This window comes from Durio zibethinus, chromosome 3 (genome assembly GCF_047325235.1).
Source record: "Durio zibethinus cultivar Kanyao isolate XHJ-2024 chromosome 3, ASM4732523v1, whole genome shotgun sequence".
In the NCBI taxonomy this organism is placed as follows: Eukaryota; Viridiplantae; Streptophyta; class Magnoliopsida; order Malvales; family Malvaceae; genus Durio; species Durio zibethinus.
The window spans coordinates 5,137,281-5,158,970 of record NC_143164.1 but is presented as its reverse complement, the minus strand read 5'-3'; the positions used below and the strand labels follow the sequence as shown (position 1 = coordinate 5,158,970).

At 31.2% G+C, this 21,690-nt stretch overlaps 1 long non-coding RNA gene and 1 pseudogene across 3 annotated transcripts; one reads left to right on the top strand and one right to left on the bottom strand.

The window, feature by feature from the left end:
* The first annotated feature begins 4 nt into the window (after window positions 1-4).
* LOC149519568 (uncharacterized) lies at window positions 5-824 on the top strand. 2 transcript variants are annotated; one of them, XR_016340853.1, is made up of 2 exons: window positions 5-348; window positions 450-824. It is a non-coding gene; the product is annotated as an uncharacterized LOC149519568 (long non-coding RNA). The 2 variants fall into 2 exon arrangements; XR_016340852.1 differs by having other exon boundaries at window positions 9-348; window positions 426-592.
* Window positions 825-17,146: 16,322 nt separating this feature from the next.
* On the bottom strand, window positions 17,147-19,402 carry LOC111282106 (putative beta-1,4-xylosyltransferase IRX9H pseudogene; annotated as a pseudogene). The gene is made up of 3 exons (XR_016335862.1): window positions 19,373-19,402; window positions 18,104-18,817; window positions 17,147-17,579 (listed from the first exon to the last, which is right to left on the bottom strand). The product of XR_016335862.1 is annotated as a putative beta-1,4-xylosyltransferase IRX9H pseudogene (transcript).
* Window positions 19,403-21,690: the final 2,288 nt, after the last annotated feature.

Below are 21,690 nucleotides of genomic sequence, written 5' to 3'. Positions count from 1 at the left end.
AACTACCAGGCCTACCAAGAAATTTATGTTTATGCTCCCTCCAATCCAAACCCCTCTCTCCTCAAAACCCTAACCCTTTCCCCCCCTTTCCAACAATCCCCGCCCAAAATCGATCAAAATTCTCCGGGGGGAAGCCGAAGCCATGGCCATTGCAGATTCTAGAGACCTAGCCCTCTCACTCCTCACCGCTGCGAACAACCATGCCGATTTGGTGGTGAAGCTTTCGTCTCTCAAACAGCCCAAAGATATTCTTTCCTCTCTCGATTCTTGGTCCGCTGCTGAGGTTTTCCCTAACCTTGCCGACCTCCAGCGTTCTCATCACAGCCTATTTAGGAAATTTCTTGTCGTGTGAGTTTCAAACCGTATTTCTGCTCTTTCTTTCCTTTTTATGTATTAATTCTTTACGATTTTGTTTTCTTTTTTAGAATTCTGTCATTGCATTTTTACAGTTTGTCGTAATATTGTGAATGATCAACTGCATCTCAAGCCGTTATGTGGATCTGATCACCAAGTAAGACCCCATGCAAGGTTTTCATTCACCGAGGGAGGAATGTAAGAAGGGGCCTTTCGTACGCCATTGCTCAATCCGGTATGAGAACTCCGATGACTAGTTGCTCATGAAATAGCATTTCTAGCAAGGGGTCACCATTCAAGAGGATCTATCCATTCCCTTTAGTTGCTTCGAAGATTGTACCATAGTTCCCTTCACATTATTTCTTCTTCCTTTTTTTTTTTTTTTTTTTTGAAAATTTGAGAATAACTTATTGCCAATTTTCTGGCATATGTAATTAAAGTGTATAATACTAGGTTGATAGCCCCCCAAAGCGCACAAGGTTATCAATGGCTCCCCTGTCTTGGCGTAGGGATCCTGTATTCTCAAGAACATTGAGTGGTCAAGGGACAGTTCGATTTTATAAAGGAAAAATGAATGTGAACGTATCAATTGCCTAAAACCTAATAATATGAGGGATGAGCTGTGAATATTCCTTTTGTTTGGAACATCTAATTACCCATTCTATTGCGGTCTTTATAAAAGATTCAACAAGTGATCAAGGGGACAGGAATCTCAGTTGCAACTTTTGACCCATATTAGTAAAGCATATAGAAATATCGAAATGCCAGTTTATATCTGGAACATCTGCTACAACATTAATGCAGCCGTGTCTGCAGTGCACATAATGGAAAGAATGGTTCGGTTTCATTCTCCAGAATGGTGAAGCAATTGTCAACATATAAGACCTATTCGTAGATACCGAATTTTATTTGTGTCTATTGATGTTTTAAATCGCATTTTTTGTTTTTGTTTATTAATATTAAACTAATAATAATAATAATAATAATAGAAAAAATATTAATAATAAAATATTAACATTGGTTTAATATTAATAAAAACAAAAAAAAAAAAGCAAAACAAACAAAAAACAAAAACAAAAAAAAACAAAAAATTGAGGTGGCAGTGGAGCTGTGCACGATACCACTAGCCACCCACCTTTATAATCACTCATACTCTGCCAGCACTGTCACTCATGTCCTGTCCCTTCACTATACCCTGCAAACCCTATTCACCTCCTATTTACTAGAGCCAAAGCCTTAGACACTCAGAAGGCCAACCCTTTTAAGGCATCAAACCTCTTCCACTAGACTACCCTTGATCCTCTGGAGCCTCTGTGTTCTACCCCCAAGCACCGATCTCCCTTTTCCCTTGACTTGTGCATAGAAGAACCCAAACTCTCTATCGCGCCCAAACATTTGCATACACCCAACCCTCAAAGACCCAGCTCCGAAAACCCATAACCTGTTTTTCTTACAGTGTGTTCTTAAAACCAGAGCCCTTCACCCTTATCTGGCACCCAAAGAGCAAGAGCCCTTTTGTTGTCACTTACACAGACACTCCAACCAAAACACAAAAAAATACAACAAAAAACCACAGTCCTCGCTGATTAGGCGTGAACCCAAAGCCAAGAAGCTACATGTAAAAAAAGCAAAAATACATTAGTTTTAGTTTTTTTTTTTTTTTAAATGGAGACTGAATCCTTAAACCCTGATCTACGATGATCGAGGTTATTTCTGGTGAAAAAGACACCATATATGGAAAAAGGGCATTAAAGAGAGTTTGTTGGAGCATTTTGGCATTTTTTGACCATCGACGACCACCGACAATGACCTCTGACGATGACCCAGGTGGTGGCTTACGCGATTGTCCTGAAGTTGGACGGTGGGAGAGCTCTGGAGCTCTCTCTGGAGCTTTGGAATGTCTTTTTTTTTTTTAAGAGGGTTTGAAATGAAGTAAAAAAATTAGTTTATATAGAAGATTAAATCCTAAAACGACACCGTTTTTGACAGGGAGGATCCGTGCATCAACCAGGATCCGACCCAGGATCCGTGCAACCTAACTCGGTGACCCATCCTTCAGCTAGCCTTAAACTGGTTCAACCGAACCGCCTCTCATCTGGTTCAACCGGATTAAACTGCTGAATCATCCGAACCGATCGAACCAGTGTTGATCAGACCATTGATCGATCCGGTTTAGGTATTTTTTTCTTTTTTTTTATTATTTTTAGTTTTATTTTTTAATAGTCATGCATGATAAATTTTTAAATTTGTAAAATAAATTTTGTTTATTTTTAAGAATAATAAAATGAAAATAAAGTAAGATGATAACTAAACAAAAAACAAAAAAGGCTTAAATAATAATAATAATATAAGAAATAACAAGAATTGAATAAATTTTTTTTTCTGCCTAGATGTTTGAGGGAATAAAATATACTTCTAAAAATAATTTCGCCTAAATGTTGGAGAATTATTGTAAAGAAAATTAAAATTAAAATTAAAAAGTATAAAAGATAATAAATAATAAATTAATAAAATTATTCATAATAAATTTTTATAAAAAAGATTTTTTCAAAATTAATTTTCAAAAATCATAAAAATTGAACTTGCTCCGAAAGTCCACTAGATGTTGAGGATTTTTAGAAATGTTTGCGTTTTTAAAATTAAAAAAAAATTAAAACCAAAACCCTAAAACTAAGCCCTAAAACACTATAAATCCCGAAATTGAAACCCTAAACCCTCATAACTTTAAAACTAAATCTTAAAATACTCTAAACCTCGAAATTGAAACCATAAACCCACCAAACCCTAAAACTAAACCCTAAAAGCCTTAAACCTTAAAATTTAAACCCTAACCCATCCAAACCCTAAACTAAACCCTAAAACCTCTAAACTCTGAAATTGAAACCCCGAACCCTCAAAACCCTAAAACTAAAACCTTGAACCCTAAAATCTAAAATTTTGAAAACCTCAAATTTGGTACAAATCTTGAATCATTGCTCAAAAGTCACTAGGTCTTAAAACATTAACCTAAACTTATATTCAAAACCATTTCAAAACTTTAAGGATACGTGCAAAAATCTCAAGTGGAGTAATTTATTTTGAATGCCGCCTAGATGATGGGGTATTTAAAAAAATCTTATTCCATTAAGTTTTTCTCATGAGTTCTTAATTCGCTTTAACAATGGGGTTAATAACTGATTAATAAAAAAATATAATAATAAAATGGGATCTTAAATATAAATAGTTACACCTAAGCTCTGCTTAGATGTTGGAGAGTCGGGGTGATCTTATTATACTTAAAAGCCCAACTTTAAAATTGCATTTCATTTTACATAACATTCATTGGCATACATACATTAGCATGTTATCATTGGCAATCGTTTGCATTATTCTGTCTTTAATTTTCATTTACTATTTGATGATAAAATGTTTATAATAAAAAAAGGGACAACACATTTTTTAAAAAAAAATTTGTGATATTATAAAATAAAATAAAAATAACATTTCAAACGAAATAATTCTTGATACTATGTCTAGATGTTGAGGAGTCACCAACAATTATCTTTTATAAAGAGTGTTATTTCATTTTAAGGATTGTTGTATTAAATCTTAAGCGAAAAAAATTATTTTAAATTATGCCTAGATATTAAAAAATTTTAAGATAATTCTTTAATTTAAAGATTTTCTCAATATTCTTAAATAAAGAGTTTTAGCAAAATTTTATTTTTTACAAAAGAGATTATTATTAAATTTCAAATTAAAACTATTTTATCTAACACCGAAAATAGCGCATGATTAAATGGTACCAATTTATGGGCGTTGTGAGGGTGCTAATCCTTCCCCATATGTAACTAACTTTCGAGCCCAATATGATTTTTCATAGATCAAAATTTATCTTTTTAATAAATTTTAAACCCACTTTTATAGTTTTATTAAAAAGATAAACTTTTAGGTGACCAATCACACTCTAAAAAAGATTGGTGGTGACTCATCCCATTTTTCTCAATTTTTAAAATTTTTTACGTCTGACGGTCTCAAAACTGTTACGACAGTTTGGCAACTCTATTGGGGATTATATGAGAGTTAGGCCAAAATTTTAATTATGCACTATTGACAATGGTTGGATTTAATTGGTTTATTTGATATTTAATTTAATTCTTTTCTTTATTTTTCAAAAATATAGAAGTTAATGAATAAAATAAATTGCATGTTAGTTACTACTTTATTTTGATTTTGTGTTTATGATTTATTTATGTTATTTTAATTAATATATCTATTTGCACACACTTTGCATATTCACCAGCGTGTATGAGTTACAAACCCATGCTCTTTTCTTTTTACGAGGAAGTAAAGTAGTTACGTTCTCATAACCTTCGTATTTACTAGCGAAATACTTTCACTCAGATTGAACCATTTTCGTTAGTAACCTGTGATAGGTGAGGATCAGAGAATTTTACTAGTCTATAACAGATGATTATGTGAAGGATTGTCTGAGAACCTTTAGACATATAAACCTTAACCCTGCATATTATGAGCCATAGGAAGCTTGTCTAGGGTAGAGCCTCACCAACCAACTCATAGAAATAACCTAAAAATTTGAAAAATAGATAATAAAAGAAAAGCGTTTTCTCTAAAAAAAATAAAATTTCTCTTAACATGTAGTTCATTCATTTGGGAATTGTCCAAATTTTACATTTTCATAAAATATTTTAAAATAAAATGATTTTTTTGTGGCATTATCCAACAAGCAAAAAAAAAAAAGTTTTAAAAAAAAATTAAAGATTTTTCTCAAATTCTTTGTTTATTGGCCAAATTCAAGTCCTAGTTATTTTGTTTTTCCTTCTAAATTTTTTTTTTTTTGTACTTTGTTTCATCTTTTGCATTTCATACATTATAATAAATAATACGTGTATCCCATCTCATGCGCATCATAATAAGATAATATAAGCATTTCATCCCACTTATTAATGGATAGTACATGCATCCCATGTTATGCACATATTGATAAATGATACATGTCTTTCATATGCATCTTAATAGGTAGTGTACACATTCCATTTCATTACATATTTTAAGGTAGTGTCGATTTCATTAGGTTGACATAACACAAGTATTGCATTCCATGTAAAAAAAATAATGTGCACTTGATAAGTTCAAGCATTTTATACAAGTATGTTGCATTAGTTATAGGAATACATATCATCACTCATGTAAGTATGTCATCGCATTTCATGTATATGGATTCATGAATAGTAAGGTCATATGGAATATACATTGCCTTTCATATCTCACCATCCTTGTAACATAACATTACATTCCTTGCATACACATTCATGATTGATAAAAATTATCATTTGAGTCCTTATACATATAAAAAGTCATTATCATAGGCATATCTTCATTATATGACATTCATTAGGCATTATTGTCACATTTATGAACATGCTATATGTGTCATGTAAGTTAAAAATTATTTTTGTGGCATTCATTCAATAAGGGTAGTAATTTAGAACTTTTAGTCTAAGTCCCGGAATCAAATATCTGTTTTGATGGAAATTAAAGTGACAAAAATGATAGATCAATTGAAAGCAAGAATTAGTGCTTTGGAGTTGATTCAAGATGAATTATGGCTTAAACTTTGAAAAATGAAATAACAGATGGCTCAATTAATAAAAATAGTTAAAAATAACGATACGATTGAGTTTATTGCTCTTCAAGGATCTTGTCACTTTCATCAAGTCAAGATTAATCAACTCCTATTAGTTCCAACACTTTTTCAGAGCATACTAAGGCATTGGATGATTTGAACAGTGATCAAGGTTTTGGCGAACTTAAGAGAGAAATAGGTGAACTAGCCACGCAAATAATTGAGCTTAAAAGTTTGATTTCCAAGAAAGAGTCACTTAGTGTTAAACAACCATCACTAATTATCTCGAGTCTAAACTCACACCTAAATCCTTCTTATGACTACTTCTAACCTCCTTTCTAAGCACCGAGGATTAGGCCTCCAAATTTCATACAACCTCTGATAATTTCACCACATCTACTATCTCATATTTCACAAGCACTTATTTAGTATGCTATCCTATCACTATTTTTTTAACCCAATATTCGACCCGAAATTTTTCAATCCACTTCAAGACCAACTATACCACCATCTTTTCAACAAAGCAAACTAATCATAGAACAGAAAAACTCAAGCAACACCAAAGAAAAAGTGTCTATCAATCCAATACACATGTCCTACACAGAGTTATACTCATTGCTCTTAGAAAACTACCTCATTGACCCTATCTCTGCTAAACCCCGCAAAACACCTTTCCTCGAATGGTATGACCTCGGTGCCCGATGTGAATATCACTTTGGCATCACAGGTCATTCTCTGAAAAATTGTACGATTTTGAAACATAGGGTACAAGGATTGATAAAAGCTAAATATCTGGGTTTTGACATTAAAATGAAACCAGTTATTCATAAAAACCTTTCATTGATCCATGTCGAGATAGCAGGTAGTGCTGTAGGCAATAGTAAGGTTGGCCATGATGATGAATAAAATGTATAATTTTTTAAAAAAAAGGTTGTCCTCTCTATTAATTATAGTAAACTATTTTTGGATTTGTTAAGCGAGACATGGGGTGAGAGTAGGTCTAGCACTTTTTGGGTCCAACCTTAAAATGGTTCATGAGGTGTAAACTTGATACTTTTAGAAATGAATAGAAACTTCTTTTGACTTGAATTTTTTATGAATTGATGTCTCTGTCCATTTTTAATAATTGTATGTCTAAAGAAGCCTGTGAAAAAAAATGATGGTTGTTAGTATGTGTTCACTAAACTTTTAAAGAGAAAAGAATATCTTTAAATAACTCAGTCAAAATATAAGATGGAACTCAAGTTTTTCCTCTTTAATAATAAAATTTGACTTGCACATCCTGCATCATCTGTTTAAATTCATTATTTTTCATGCTAGTTAAGGATAAAGAATAATGATTATGAATATGCTTTTGTTAAACCTTTAAAACCAAAAGATTTTTTATAATAAAATTCATGCCATGCATTTATAACTTCTGATAATTAATAAAAGGTTCAAGGATAGCTATCCTATGAACGAGATCAGTTAAGACTGCATACTTGTAGCACTCAAACTGGTATCAAAATCATGAAAAATAAAGATGCAAGTTAAATAGATACAGTAAAAAAGGCAAAAGAAGAAATTAGGGAAATAGTCACGAGAATGTAACAGAACATGGACAAATAATTAGTAGAATTAAAACAAATATTAACAAAGTTGACAAAAGGAAAATGAGTTGTTGAAACCACAGGGTAAATGAGGAAACAGTTTTTAAGACACTATTGTATCCATCTATGTTCACATATGTTCAAGGCCCTCATATGCCTCAAACACCTTTAACAACTCATCAGCCTTTTATTGACACTCTTGTCAAGTTACCCTCAGTTTAGACAAATGTCAATCTCAGATGCACTTTTAACGACTCCACTGCTGTGCCTAATGTGGATGATTCTAAAGAATCAAAGAAATTAAAAAGAGTGTCGGATCCATCGAAAGATATAATGATGAAAAATAAGTATGACCTGTTGGAATGGAGATTGAAAGCAAATGAAAGCCATGATGTGTACGAGAATATTGATGCCAGTGAACTTAGTCTAGTGCCTGATCTTATTATTCTATCAAAATTCAAAGTCTTAGATTTCAAAAAGTATGTCGGAACGAAATACCTTTTTAACACACATCATCATGTACTATCAAAAGATGATAGGCCACACTTATGATGATAAATTATTGATCCATTATTTTTAAGATAGTTTCACTGAGTCTGTAGTAAGATGGTATGCTCAGTTGGACAGAAATAAGATTTGTTCTTGGAATGACTTGGCTAGGACATTCCTATCACAATATAAGCATGTTGAATATATGACATCAGATAGGATGTTCTTACAAAACATGAAGAAAAAGTCAACTAAAATTTTTAAAGAATATGCACATAGATGGAGAGACATAGCAGCTCAAGTCAAACCACCCTTGTTAGAGAAAGAAATCGTTGTTCTATTTATCAATTCCTTAAACACTCTTTATTATGAAAGAATGATCGAGAATGTCTCCAAAAACTTTTTTAACATGGTGATTCTGATGAGATTATAGAGAATACAATCAAGAATGACAGAATTAAGTTGAAAGATGTAACAGATGTTGAAAAGAAAAGTACATCAAAAAATAATAAAAGGAAAATATAAGCAATCACAATAGAGGGGCATCTACCCAATAGCTTCATCCCATACAATCCATATCTTTTTTATCAACCTCATTATCCTGTTACAAGCAATATCTCTCAAAACTCATATCTTTGCCAACCAAGCCAGTATTTGGGCTTTCTAGCAAATTTTCATCCTCAAATGGCCATTCATAATCTTGTTTCTATATTTGAACCCACCACCCGACCAACAAAGAATAAAAAAAAACCAAGAAATGATCAAGAGAAATTACCTATCCCTATTTTTCACTTTTTACCTTTACTAATAAAAGGTCAATATCTCACTCTTGTGTCTTTAAAAATAACACCAAATCTATCAGCAAGAAGTTATGATCCTAATACAAGTGTGATTATCATATGAGGGCAATTGGTCACTCAACTAAAAAATATAGACAGTTGAAAAAAATTATTGAAGATCTTATCAATTGGGGTATTCTGACTCCAGAGGTGATAAAACAATGAAAGTTGACTCTGTCCAATTACCAAATATAAGAAGTTGAGTGAAGAAAGAGGTCTCAAGTTTTGAAAATCAAGATAGGATGGTTTTTTTTTAATCTTTTTACTGTGATTGTATGACATATGCATGGTGTCCTTAGGAGTTATCTAACTTATTTTAGAAGAATTGAATGCTTTGGATCTTTTTTTATGAAATTTTCTCTTTATGCATTTGTTTGAATAAAAAGTCCCACATAAGTAACTTTTAAAATAAAGAAAAAATAAGATTAAAAAAAAGAAGGAAAAAAAGTTTTTTTTCTGTAATAAAGATGGAAGAATTCTTGAAGGAAATGTTGATTACTATTAGAAAAGATTTCATCAAATACCTCCACACCTTTTGAATACTTTCATGCTCCTAATCACACAAATGATTTGACTCATCCACCCTAATCCCTCAAAAAATGTGAGTTTGAATTCATACTTTAAACGATCGATAATTTTTTTTAAGCAAAGAACAAAAGAGGTTAATTTTGAAAGTTCATTGTTAATTTCAAAAATCAAATACTCTTTCAAAATTTTAATTGGTAATTCAATGTGTGTCAAGATTTTGCTATGACCATAGACACAAAAATACATGAATTTTTTCTCTTAGGTGACCCTTGTTTCACGTTTTAAGGCACATTGATTAAAAAAGCAAAATCCCTTCTTGCCTAAGATAATTTGTTTCATATTTTTATACATTTTTCCTTCTTTCACCAAGAAAATAAAATAATTTTTAAACCCAAAGAGCCTTTTTGAATTATAAGATCGATCCTAAATGACTTGATCATCATCAGAACCTTAAGTGAAAAACAAGATGGGACATCACAAAAAAAAAAATAAAAACAAAAAAAAGCAAAAAAAGTAAAAAAAATAAAAAAAAATAAAAAGACATCTTCAATGATTTGCTCTTTTAACCAATTGATCATGTTTGAAATGATGAATGGCCATCTTTCTCTATCCTTCTCATGGATAAAAATTATCCACTTACTACCAATTTGAACCTATTAAATTTTTTTGTTCTAAATTGAACCCTGACCAAGGATCATTTTCGCATTAGAGGGCAAAATAAGGATACCTTCAAGAGGCCAACTTCAATGTAAGTGTTTGATATTGAAAGTATCTAACATGCCCTTTGAAGAAGAGAGTCTGGGATAAAAAGTAAATAAAGCTTCGATTGAAATTCCAAGAATTCAAGGGAGTAAATAGCTAAATATGAAGTTAGGCATTTTCAAGAAAGAGCAAAAGAAACCTTGGAGATAGGAATCTAAAGCTTAAAAAAAATAATAAAAAAATAATAAAAAAATAAAATAAAAAATAAAAAAAGAAAAAAAGTGAATAAAGTTACTAAATTTAAAGCCAGATGTTTAAAAAAAAAAAAGCAAAGAAAGAAAGTCAGAGAATGCTCCTTAGGATCATTGGCCTAATTACCCTAAATAATATATTTTGAGCCTATTTATTTATTTTTTTAGAACCCTAAACCTCGGTCGATGTTACACACCTTGAAAAGTCCATTTTGATCAAATGTGGACATTTGAATTTAAGAGTAATATCCTTGAATTTGTATATTAGTTGAATTCTTTATTGATAGAAAATATAGCTCTAAGATGAAACCCCAAAATGACAGTTTAGAGCTAAAGTCATTTTTGAGGTCCTAAATTAAATTTTAGAGTTTCAAGGTTCTATCTAAAATAAAAATTTTTGATGCAAAACCTCTTGAAAGATCAATACCCATTAAAGACCTTACATTTAAAAAAAAAAAATAGCCTTATCCTCTTCACATATCTTGTTTGAAAAGTAATGACTAGTTTTGACATACATTGAAGTATCATGTTTTCAATAAAAGAAAAGTATTTTAAAAAATTATCTATTTCGTGAATCCAAGAAAAATCTTTACAACCTTCGTTGAGCTTTCCATGAGATATGCCCACTAATAAAAAGAACTGAATTGTTAATTCTCCCACCTATAAGCTTTCCAAATAGTAGTCATCAATTTTTAAGAGATTCGAAAGTCTTGAATTTTAAATTTTTGCAAAGATGCTTTATGTGGGGTAATTTTTTTATCACTTTTGAAAATTTTAAAGATTATTTAAGCATTTTGTACATAATACTAAGATCATTTTTTTGGTAAAAATTGTACATTGAAAATTTGAATAAAGATCTTTAAAAAAAAATGGTAAAATAAAGTATTTGCATTTATATCGCTTGCATTATAAGAAAGACATTTGACTTACAAATGAAAAATAAAATAAAAAGACATTCGTAGTTGCATCACTTGCTTGTGCATCCTAAAAGAGACATTTGTATTAGCATCACTTGCATTTGCATCATAAGAAAGACATCCACATTTGCATCACTTGCATTTGCACTTGTATAGAACACTTGCATTTGCACCATAAGAAAAATTTACATTTGCATCATGGCATCTGCATCCTAAGAAAAGGTATTTGTATGAGCATTTACATGAAAAGAACATTGTCATTGTCAAATGTATTTGCATAAATCATTCGCATTTTAGCATTTGCATTGACATTTGTATTCACATTGACATTTTTATTAGCATCATTTGATGAGAATAGACTTTTATATCATGATTGCATTTATCAACTTTGATTACAGAGGCCACTTTCAATTTTAAATATTTTAAAGTTTCATGACCTCTGATTAGAAGAGCATTCAAAGATTTCGTAATTTCTAAGGTCTTCAGGCATAATTTAGATTCGTAGTATTATCTCAATTAATTCTTTATTTTTTAACTTACGATGTTGTCTCGGTCAATTCTGTAAGACTTCTGGACATGATTTATAAGACCTTCAGACATAATCTTTAAGACCTTCGAACATAATTTTGATTTACGGTGTTATCTCGATCGATTCTTTATTTTGACTTACGGTGTTATCCTAGTCGATTCTATAAGACCTCCAAGTATGATTTCTAAGACCTTCGAACATAACTTTTAAGACCTCGGGCATAATTTTGATTTACTGTGTTATCCCCGATCGATCCTTTAATTTTTAGTTACGGTGTTGTCCCGATTAATTTTGTAAGATCTACGGGTAAAATCTTTAAGACATCCGGATATAATTTTTATTTACAGTATTATTTTGATCAATTCTTTAATTTTGATTTACGGTGTTCTCCCGATCGATTCTATAAAACTTTCGAGCATGATTTATAAGACCTTCGAGCATGATTTATAAGACCTTCGAGCATAATCTTTAAGACCTCCAGGCATAATTTTGATTTATGGTGTTATGCCGATTGATTCTTTATTTTGACTTATAGTGTTGTCCTGATTGATTTTATAAGATCTTCGAGTATGATTTTCAAGACCTCCGACATAATCTTTAAGACTTTCGGGTATAATTTCGATTCGTTATGTTATCCCAATTGATTTTTTAATTTTGACTTGCGGTGTTGTCTTGGTCGATTTTATAAAACTTTCGGCCATAATTTCTAAGACCTCTGGATATAATCTTTAAAACCTATAGGCATAATTTCAATTCGTGGTGTTATCTCAATCGATTCTTTAATTTTAACTTGCAGTGTTATCCTGGTTGATTCTGTAAGACCTCCGAACATAATTTTGATTTACGGTGTTATCTCGATTGATTTTTTATTTCAACTTATGATGTTGTCCCGGTCGATTCTATAAGACCTCTGGGCATGATTTCTAAGACCTCCGGGTATAATTTTGATTCGCGATATTATTCCAATTGATTCTTTAATTTGACTTACGATGTTATCTCAGTTAATTCTGTAAGACCTTCGGGCATGATTTCTAAGATCTCCGGGCATAATCTTTAAGACCTTCGAGCATAATTTTGACTCGCGATGTTGTCCCAATCGATTCTTTACTTTTCAACATACGATGTTATCCCGTTCAATTCTTTAATTTTAACTTTCAATGTTGTCTTGATCGATTTTTTATCATTTGACTTACAGTGCTGTCTCGATCGATTCTTTATTTTTCGATTTACGATGTTAACCCAATCGATTCTTTATTTTTTGACTCACGATATCGTCCTAGTTATTTTCTTTATCACTTGACTTGTGGTTTACCAAAAAAAAAAATGAAAACGAAAAAAAACTCTTAGAAAATTCTTAATTTGCCTCCAAACAAAATTGTTGTCTTTGTCTTTACTCTATTCCTTATTCTCAGTAATGTGTAAAGAGGGGCAACTGTAAACACCAAATTTTGTTCAGGTCTATTGATGCTTTAAATTACGTTTTTGGTTTTTGTTTATTAATATTAAACTATAATAATAATAGAAAAAATATTAATAATAAAATATTAACATTGGTTTAATATTAATAAAAACAATAAAAATAAACAAAACAAACAAAAAACAAAAACAGAAAAAAATAGAAAACTGGGGTGACAGTGGTGCCTTGCATGGCACCACTGGCCACCCACCCTTTTGTTTACCCATACCCTGTCAGCACTGCCACCCCTGTCTTGTTCTCTCACCATACCCTACAAACCTTGTTCACCTCCTGTTTACAAGAGTCAAAGCCTTAGACATTCAAAAAGTCAGCCTCTTTAAGCATCAGACATCTCCCACTAGGCTACCCTTGATCCCCTGAAGCCTATATGTTTTACCTCCAAGCATCGATCTCCCTTTTTCCTTGACTCGTACACAGAAGCACCCAAACTCTCTCTCGTACCCAAACATTCGCACACACCTAACCCTCAAAGACCCAGCTCCAAAAACCCACAACCTGTTCTCCCTACAGTTTGTTACTAGAACCAAAACCCTTCACCCTCACCTAGCACCCAGAGAGCTAGAGCCTTTCTGTTTTCACCTACACAGACACCCCAGCCAAAACACAAAAAAAAATCAACAAAAAACCACAATCCTTGCTGATTAGTGCCAAAAAGCTACCTGTAAAAAAAAGAAAAAATACATCAGTTTTAGTTTTTTTTTTTTAAAAAAAAGGGAGATCGAAACCTTAAACCTCGATCTATAACTATCGGGGCTATTTTTGGTGAAAGGACACCATATCTAGAAAGAGGGCATCAAGGAGAGTTTGTTGGAGTATTTTGGCATTTTTCGACCAACGGCAACGATTATCAGTGGTGACCCCAGCGGCGATCGACGCAAGTGTCAGAAGGTCGAAGGGTGGGAAAGCTATTGAGCTCTCCCTGGAGCTCTAGAATGTTTTTTTTTTTTTAAGGGGGTTTGAAATGAAGTAAAAAAAAATTTGGTTTTATATAAAAGATTAAATCCCAAAATGATGCTGTTTTGGGCAAGGAAAATCCGCGCATCAACCTTGATCTGACTTGAGATCCAAGTGACCCAACCTGATGACCAATCCTTCAGCTAGCCCTGAACCGGTTTAACTGAACCGCTCCTTATCCTGTTTAACCGATCGAACCATTGAACCATCCGAATTGGCCAAACTAATGTTGACCAGACCATTGACCTGTCTGGTTCAAGTTTTTTTTTTATATTTATATTTTATTTTTTAATAATCATGCATGATAAATTTTTAAATTTGTTAAAATAAATATTTGTTTGTTTTTAATAATAATAAAATAAAAATAAAGTAAGATGATAACATAATAATCTAAAAAATAATAAGAATTGAATAATATTTTTTCCTGCCTAGATGTTGGAAGGAATAAAAATATACTTCTAAAAATAATTTCTCTTAGATGTTAGGGAATTATTATAAAAAACTTAAAAAGTATAAAAAGATAATAAATAATAAATACTAATAAATTAATAATATTATTAATAATAAATTTTCATAAAAAAGATTTTTTAAAATTAATTTTCAAAAATCATAAAAATCGAACTTGCTTTGAAAGTTTGCCTAGATGTTGAGAATTTTGAGAGATGTTCGCTTTTTTAAAATTCAAAAAAAATTAAAACCAAAACCCTCTAAATTTTAAAACTAAGTCTTAAAACATTTAAAATCCCAAAATTGAAACCCTAAACCCTCAAAACTTTAAAACTAAATCCTAAAACACTCTAAACCTCGAAATTGAAACCCTAAACCTTTCAAACCCTAAAATCCTTAAACCTTGAAATTGAAACCCTAAATCGTCAAAACCCTAAAACTAAACCCTAAAACCTCTAAACCCCAAAATTGAAACCCCAAACCATCAAAACCTTAAAACTAAAACCTTGAACCCTAAAATTCAAAACTTTAAAATACAAAATTTTGAGAAACCTAAATTTGGTACGAAATCTTGAATCATTGCCTGAAAGTCACAAAGTCTTAAAACCTTGACCTAAACCTATATTCAAAATCATTTCAAAACTTTTAAGGATACGTGCGAAAATCTCAAGTGGAGTAATTTGTTCTTGAATGTCGCCTAGATGATAAGGTATTTAAAAAAATCTTATTCCATTAAGTTTTTCTCATGAGTCCTTAATTCACTTTAATAATGGGGTTTATAACTGATTAATAAAAATGTATAATAATAAAATTGGATCTTAAAAATAAACAGTCGCACTTAAGCTTCGTCTAGATATTAGAGAGTTGGGATGTTCTCATTATACTTAAAAGCCTAACTTTAAAATTGTATTTCATCTTACATAACATTTAATCACACACATACATTAGCATATTATTGTTGGCAATCACTTGCATTCTTCTGTCTTTAATTTTCATTTACTATTTGATGATAAAATTTATAATAAAAAAGAAACAATACATCTTTTTAAAAAAAAATTGTGATATTATAAAATAAAACAAAAATAACATTCTGAAAAAAATAATTCTTGATACTCTGCTTAGACATTAGAAAGTCACCAATAATTATCTTCTATAAAGAATGTTATTTCATTTTAAGAATTGTTTTATTAAATCTTAAGTGAAAATAATTATTTTAAATTCTGTCTAGATGTTGAAAAATTTTAAGATAATTTTTTAACTTAAAGATTATTTCAATATTCTTAAATAAAGAGTTTTAGCAAAATTTTATATTTTATGAAAGGGATTATTATTAAATTTTAAATTAAAACTATTTTATCCAATATCGAAAATAATACATGATTAAATGTTACCAATTTATGGACATTGTGAGGATGCTAATCATTTCTCACGCATAATCGACTTTCGAATCCAATCTAATTTTTTGTAGATCAAAATTTATTTTTTTTAATAATCTTTAAATCCACTTTTATAATTTTATTAAAAAAATAAATTTTTAGATGATCAATCATTTTTTTTTTTTAAATTGATGACAATTCTTTTTATTTTTCTCAATTTTTAAAATTCGTCACGTATGATAGTCCCACAATCATTACGATACTGTTTAACCATACCAATTTCCAAAGATTCTTAAGTTGCGCGAGCAAAACAACAAAAGGGAAAATGCTCGGACAGGTTACAAATCGCCTTTGATTCGATACAACATCGACGGACAACAAACCCCATCAAACACCACCAATTTTGTGAGTGGGGGAGAGGGGGAATGTAAAGTGCTCCTGAAAAATAACAAATTTCATCCCCCTAAAACACCAACGCACTGGAACTCTACAAGAATTTGTTCTGTAAGAAAAAATTTCTAGAAACAAAAAAAATCATAAAGCTTCCGTTTGCTGATTATCTGCGGGCCCTGCTACAGGCCAATTGCAGGAAATTTGCTGAGGGAGGTTGAACTAATGAGCCCGCAGCACAAGATATGGGCAGAACTGTGACAGGAAAGTAGCTACGGTCAGAAACTCTTCACCAGTCAGCATAAGATTATTTAGATATCTATACTAAAATCAAAGGCAAAAAAATATGATTAACATAAACTTCAGAACAAAGCAACAGTTTCAGAGATAACTGATCGCCACTTGTTTTTCATTAGTTCCATCTTTACCATCCATTCATGTGTATTTCTGTTTTCCCATGGTTAATATTTCTTATAACCAAAGTCAAACTTACAAAGAGAGACAACTTAAATTAAATGCATAATTAAATCTCATACCAATTTATGCCCTCAGCATCAAAAAAATTGTATAAATGAGCTTCCGTCACTAAATAGGCAAGGTAACCTCTAGGTTCTTTTCAATTAGCCAGCCTTTGGGATATACAAGATTGCAGGTATCCAAATGGAGATGCTAGCTCATAATCCTTGAACAACCAGGTAGTATACTTTCCATTTGACTTTCATATTCTACCACTTGCTCTATAAATGTAGTTTCCCGCATAAAAGAAACAGTGAGCAACGACAAGAATCGTGCTGTGACATTTCGAGAGAAATTACAAAACAGCTTCAATGTGATAGTATTAAATGCAACAGTATGACACATAATTGAAAACCCTCCTTCGCTGTGTCCAACTGTCGAATTGGGCTTGAGAAAGGGCGTCGCCATCTCTTAGAGTCCCACAAGATGGTGCTGTTGAAAGCAAATCCCGACATATCAACATGAAACCTACGAAGTCCTTTACTTTTCTCATTTGTGTGCCATCCAATCACTTGACTTGCATTGCAAACTGGACCTTCCAGAATTGCCTTGTTTTTACTTTGCAAGCATGGCGACAGGCCAAGTTCCAAAACGGCTACAACAGAATAAGATAACTATCATGAATCTATCCATGATAGCAAGATTAGGAGAAGGAGAATTAATAGTAATTACTTTTACACCATTGAACAGCTCACTGCAATCTCTAACATACTGATGAACAAGACAAACTGGTAAAATGACTTTCATAAGCGACCAAGACTACAATGAACAGAAGATGGCCTATGCGAGTCAGATGTGATATGAAAATGAAACTAGATCTAGTTGCTCCAGCAATACAGAGGTAACAGGCTGATTTGATCTGCAAACAAAAAAAGTATTAATACCCTAGGCAATGGCACTAATTTTAAGATAGTGAATCAACAACTACAAAATCAAAATCACTTCCATTTTCAACTGCCCACCAAAACAAGATGTTAATGAAGACAATTCGACAATTAGTAACACCCCAATACACGCATTACAAAAACCCACTTTTACCCGAATTTATAATCTTCATTAACTTTCTTAAAAACAACAATAACCCAAAAATAAATAAATAAAATTTAAGTTAAAAATTACCTTATAGTTCTCAAGCTTTCAAACAAGCCCAGCGTGTAGACATTGTCGTCGTCGGCGAAAAACACGATTCCGTCTAGCTTATGCCGTTCGATATGTTCCAAAGCGGTGTTTCTTTGATGGACCCCTTCGTCCATTACGTTACTAGAATTGCGCGTGCACACCACGTGCCCATTCATGACCCCGGTTTTCCTCAAAATCTCGGCCGTCTCAAACGACGCCGCTTTCTTCTCCACCACTATCCAAACCAACGGCGGCTTCACTAACCTCTAAATTTGCCCTAACCTGTTCAAGAAATACGCTTGAAATCCCCGATTATAAGTGGGCGTAAGGACGACTTACTGCTTTAACGGCTCGATTAAATCGGGAACACCCTTTTGTTATTGCAGTCTCTCACTAAGGCCCCATGAAACAGAAGTAACAATCTGATCGTCCAATTGGCGGTTGACAGGTGGCGGTATGAGTTCTGGGAAAGTGAAATCCTTGGCTTGGAAATCGGTATCGATGTGTCCAAACGGAGTGATTCCGAAAACAAACCCAATTAGGAAAAAGAAGAGACCTGCAAAAAGATCGCCGCCATCCTTTGGGGTACACTAAATTTACGGCGGAGAATAACAACTGTAAATGCGTTGATGACGAAGACGAGGGAAAATGTTTACTGTTACCGTTTGGTAAAAACTTGTGAAACGGCGAGGAGAATCCAGCGCTGTTGCGGTACTAACGCTCGTGATATGCGTGCGAGAGAGTTCGACGGATCGAAGCCATCTGACTGGTAGAAAAAAAGAAAAGAAAGAAAATTACATATCGGATCTTTAAGAAAGGCGGAGGGCTAGTGAAGTGAGGGGTAGAGCTGGAATTTGCTTTTTGAGCGCGGAGGCGGAGACGGGACGGAGCTCTTCTTCTGGACTCTTGCGGGGTGGGTTTAATTTTGTTTAATTTTTATTTTATTTTTTTTAAGTTTGCGCGTATTTTTATTTTAGCTAAATACTTAAATTAGTATAAATCATTTAGATGATTACTCAGAATCAAATATTTTAATTTATATAAATAAAAATAAAATATTATCGATTTATAATAATATAAAATATATTTTAATAAAAAATAAAATGTGTATGTTACATGTAGTTATAATGCATAAAAAATAGGAATCAACAAATTAGATAAATTTATATTAATTTAGATTTTTTTATTATTATTTAAAAAAAAGAAATGAAATGGCTTTTAGGAAAAAAAAACCCATGTTTAATTAGAAAAAGTAAAAAATTTTCAAACCCAGAATAGATATTCTTTAACTCTAATCATCAAGATAAGTTAGTTCAATTATTGATTCAATTTTATTTGTTAATTTTTGTGAGGTAAGTATTTTTTTAAACCCTATTTTAAACTAACTAATATTCTGTTTAATCAATTACACTTCAAAAATTGATTTTGTTTAGGGTTTAATCAATTGGGTCTCGAAAATTTGAAAGGTTTGTTTTTTTTTTTTTTGTTAAATTTATGCAAGATGAAAAATATTTTAGGTTTTATTGTTTTTCATAGTTAGTTATTTTGTGGTTGAAGATTTTTTTTTTTTGTTATTCTTCAAAGTTAAACATATTCTATTTTAAGGTTTTATGCTGTTTTCTATTCTTAAGCATATTCTGATTTATGATTTTCTATTTTCTTTTGTTATTCTTAATTGCTCAAATTTATAATTAAAGTTTTTTATTGTTATTTTTAATTATTTAAATTTATATTTAAGATTTTCTATTGTTGTTCTTAATTACTTAAATTGCTCGAATTTATAGTTAGGATTTTAAACTATTATTATTAATTGCTCAAATTTATATTTAAGGTTTTTTGCTATTGTTCTTAATTGCTTGAAATTATAGTCAGGATTTTTTGTTATTATTCTTAATTACTTAAATTTATAGTTAAGGTTTTTTGCTATTTAGGCATATTCTGATATGTGGTTGATCGTAATTGTTTAATTGTTTATATAGTCTTTCAATTCTTGCCCATCATTTAGGCCTTCACTGATGCTAGCATAAGTGATCACCCATCATTATTACTTTAATTTATAGCATAAGTGAAGCCAATTAATTAGCATAAAAAATAAATGTTATTTCATTAAAAAAAAAAAACAACAACAACAATTCATGGTAGCTAGGATTATAAATAAGGTTAAATTTAGGACTAAAGACACTTACAACCTAAATTTTGTTTAGTAATTAAGTTGTTGTGTCAAAATATTGGAATTAAATCTCCACCTCACTACCTGACCAAAAAAATGCCAAAAATATACACTAACTTTTCAAGCATCTCCTAAAATTTTAGCTAAGTCCAATATAATTGTCAACTATAGCAATTTAAGAACAAAATTATGATAAGGATAGCTACAGAACCAACCACAAAATCACCAAAAAGATAATCAAGCTTAAGTATAAGTATGATCACAACCTCTAATCCATTTTATAAATTATCTTGCTAAAAACATTACCAAATAATAGCATCAAGTTAATCATGTGAATTCTAATTCTAAGAACAAAATAACAAAAGAAAAACATGTTAAACTCTTGAGTCAAGATATGTATATAAAAGATCTATTGTAAAAGAAAATTGCATTTCAAAGAAAAACCATTGGTTATAACAAAGTAAAAGCTTATAACAAAAATTAGATAACAAGGTATAGGACACGTACACTTAAACTAATTACAATTTTCATTGTCAGGGATTTAAGGTTTCTTATAACACTTACAACATAATTTTTTGCTGAAAATAATTCTTATAGCACTTATCAACTATTGTGATAGAATTTAATTTTCTTGGTTTTGTAATATGAGTTTTGATTATTATATTTTACAATTTCACTATACTAGAGCTTTTGTTGGTAATGATCATAATTTAATGTATATAAATAAGATAGTAGAGGAATTGATAATTGATCCTAATAAGATATCTTACTTTGAGTTGTTAGACATTTTTAATGAGGTTTGGTACATGAATATTAGTGAGATATTGTATTTAAAACTTAGAAAAACACTAGTTGATGGCTTAATAGTAGTAAATGATGATAAAAGTACTCTTGATATGATTAGGTATATGATAGATCTAAGTGTAGTTGATATGTATATAGTACATGATATAGAAGAAGCTATTTTAGCTCCTAAGTTGTTAATAGGACCTGAAGTGAAAGATATAGACAAAGTAATAAGGAATGAAAAGATAAAAAATCAATATGTAATTGATGTAGTAAGGAATGAAAGGATAGAAAATTAACATATAGGTGAGGCAGTAAGGAATGAAATGATAAAAATTTAAAAGGTGGTTGAGGAAGTAAGGGTAAAAAATGAAGATGTAGCTAAAGCAGCATGAGTAAGAACTAAAGATGATGTTGAGGCAATAAGGGTAGGAAATGAAGATGTGATTGAGGCAGAAATGGCAGCAAGGATAGAAAATGAAAAAGGGTAAAAGTTGAATATACAATTGATAAAAATAACAGTAAAGGCGATGAGCCTAGAATAGAACCAGATTCAACTTCACTAGTCAATGAATATATTGATAAAGGATATCAGAGTTAGTACTATAACTCTAATGAGTATGGTGAGCCT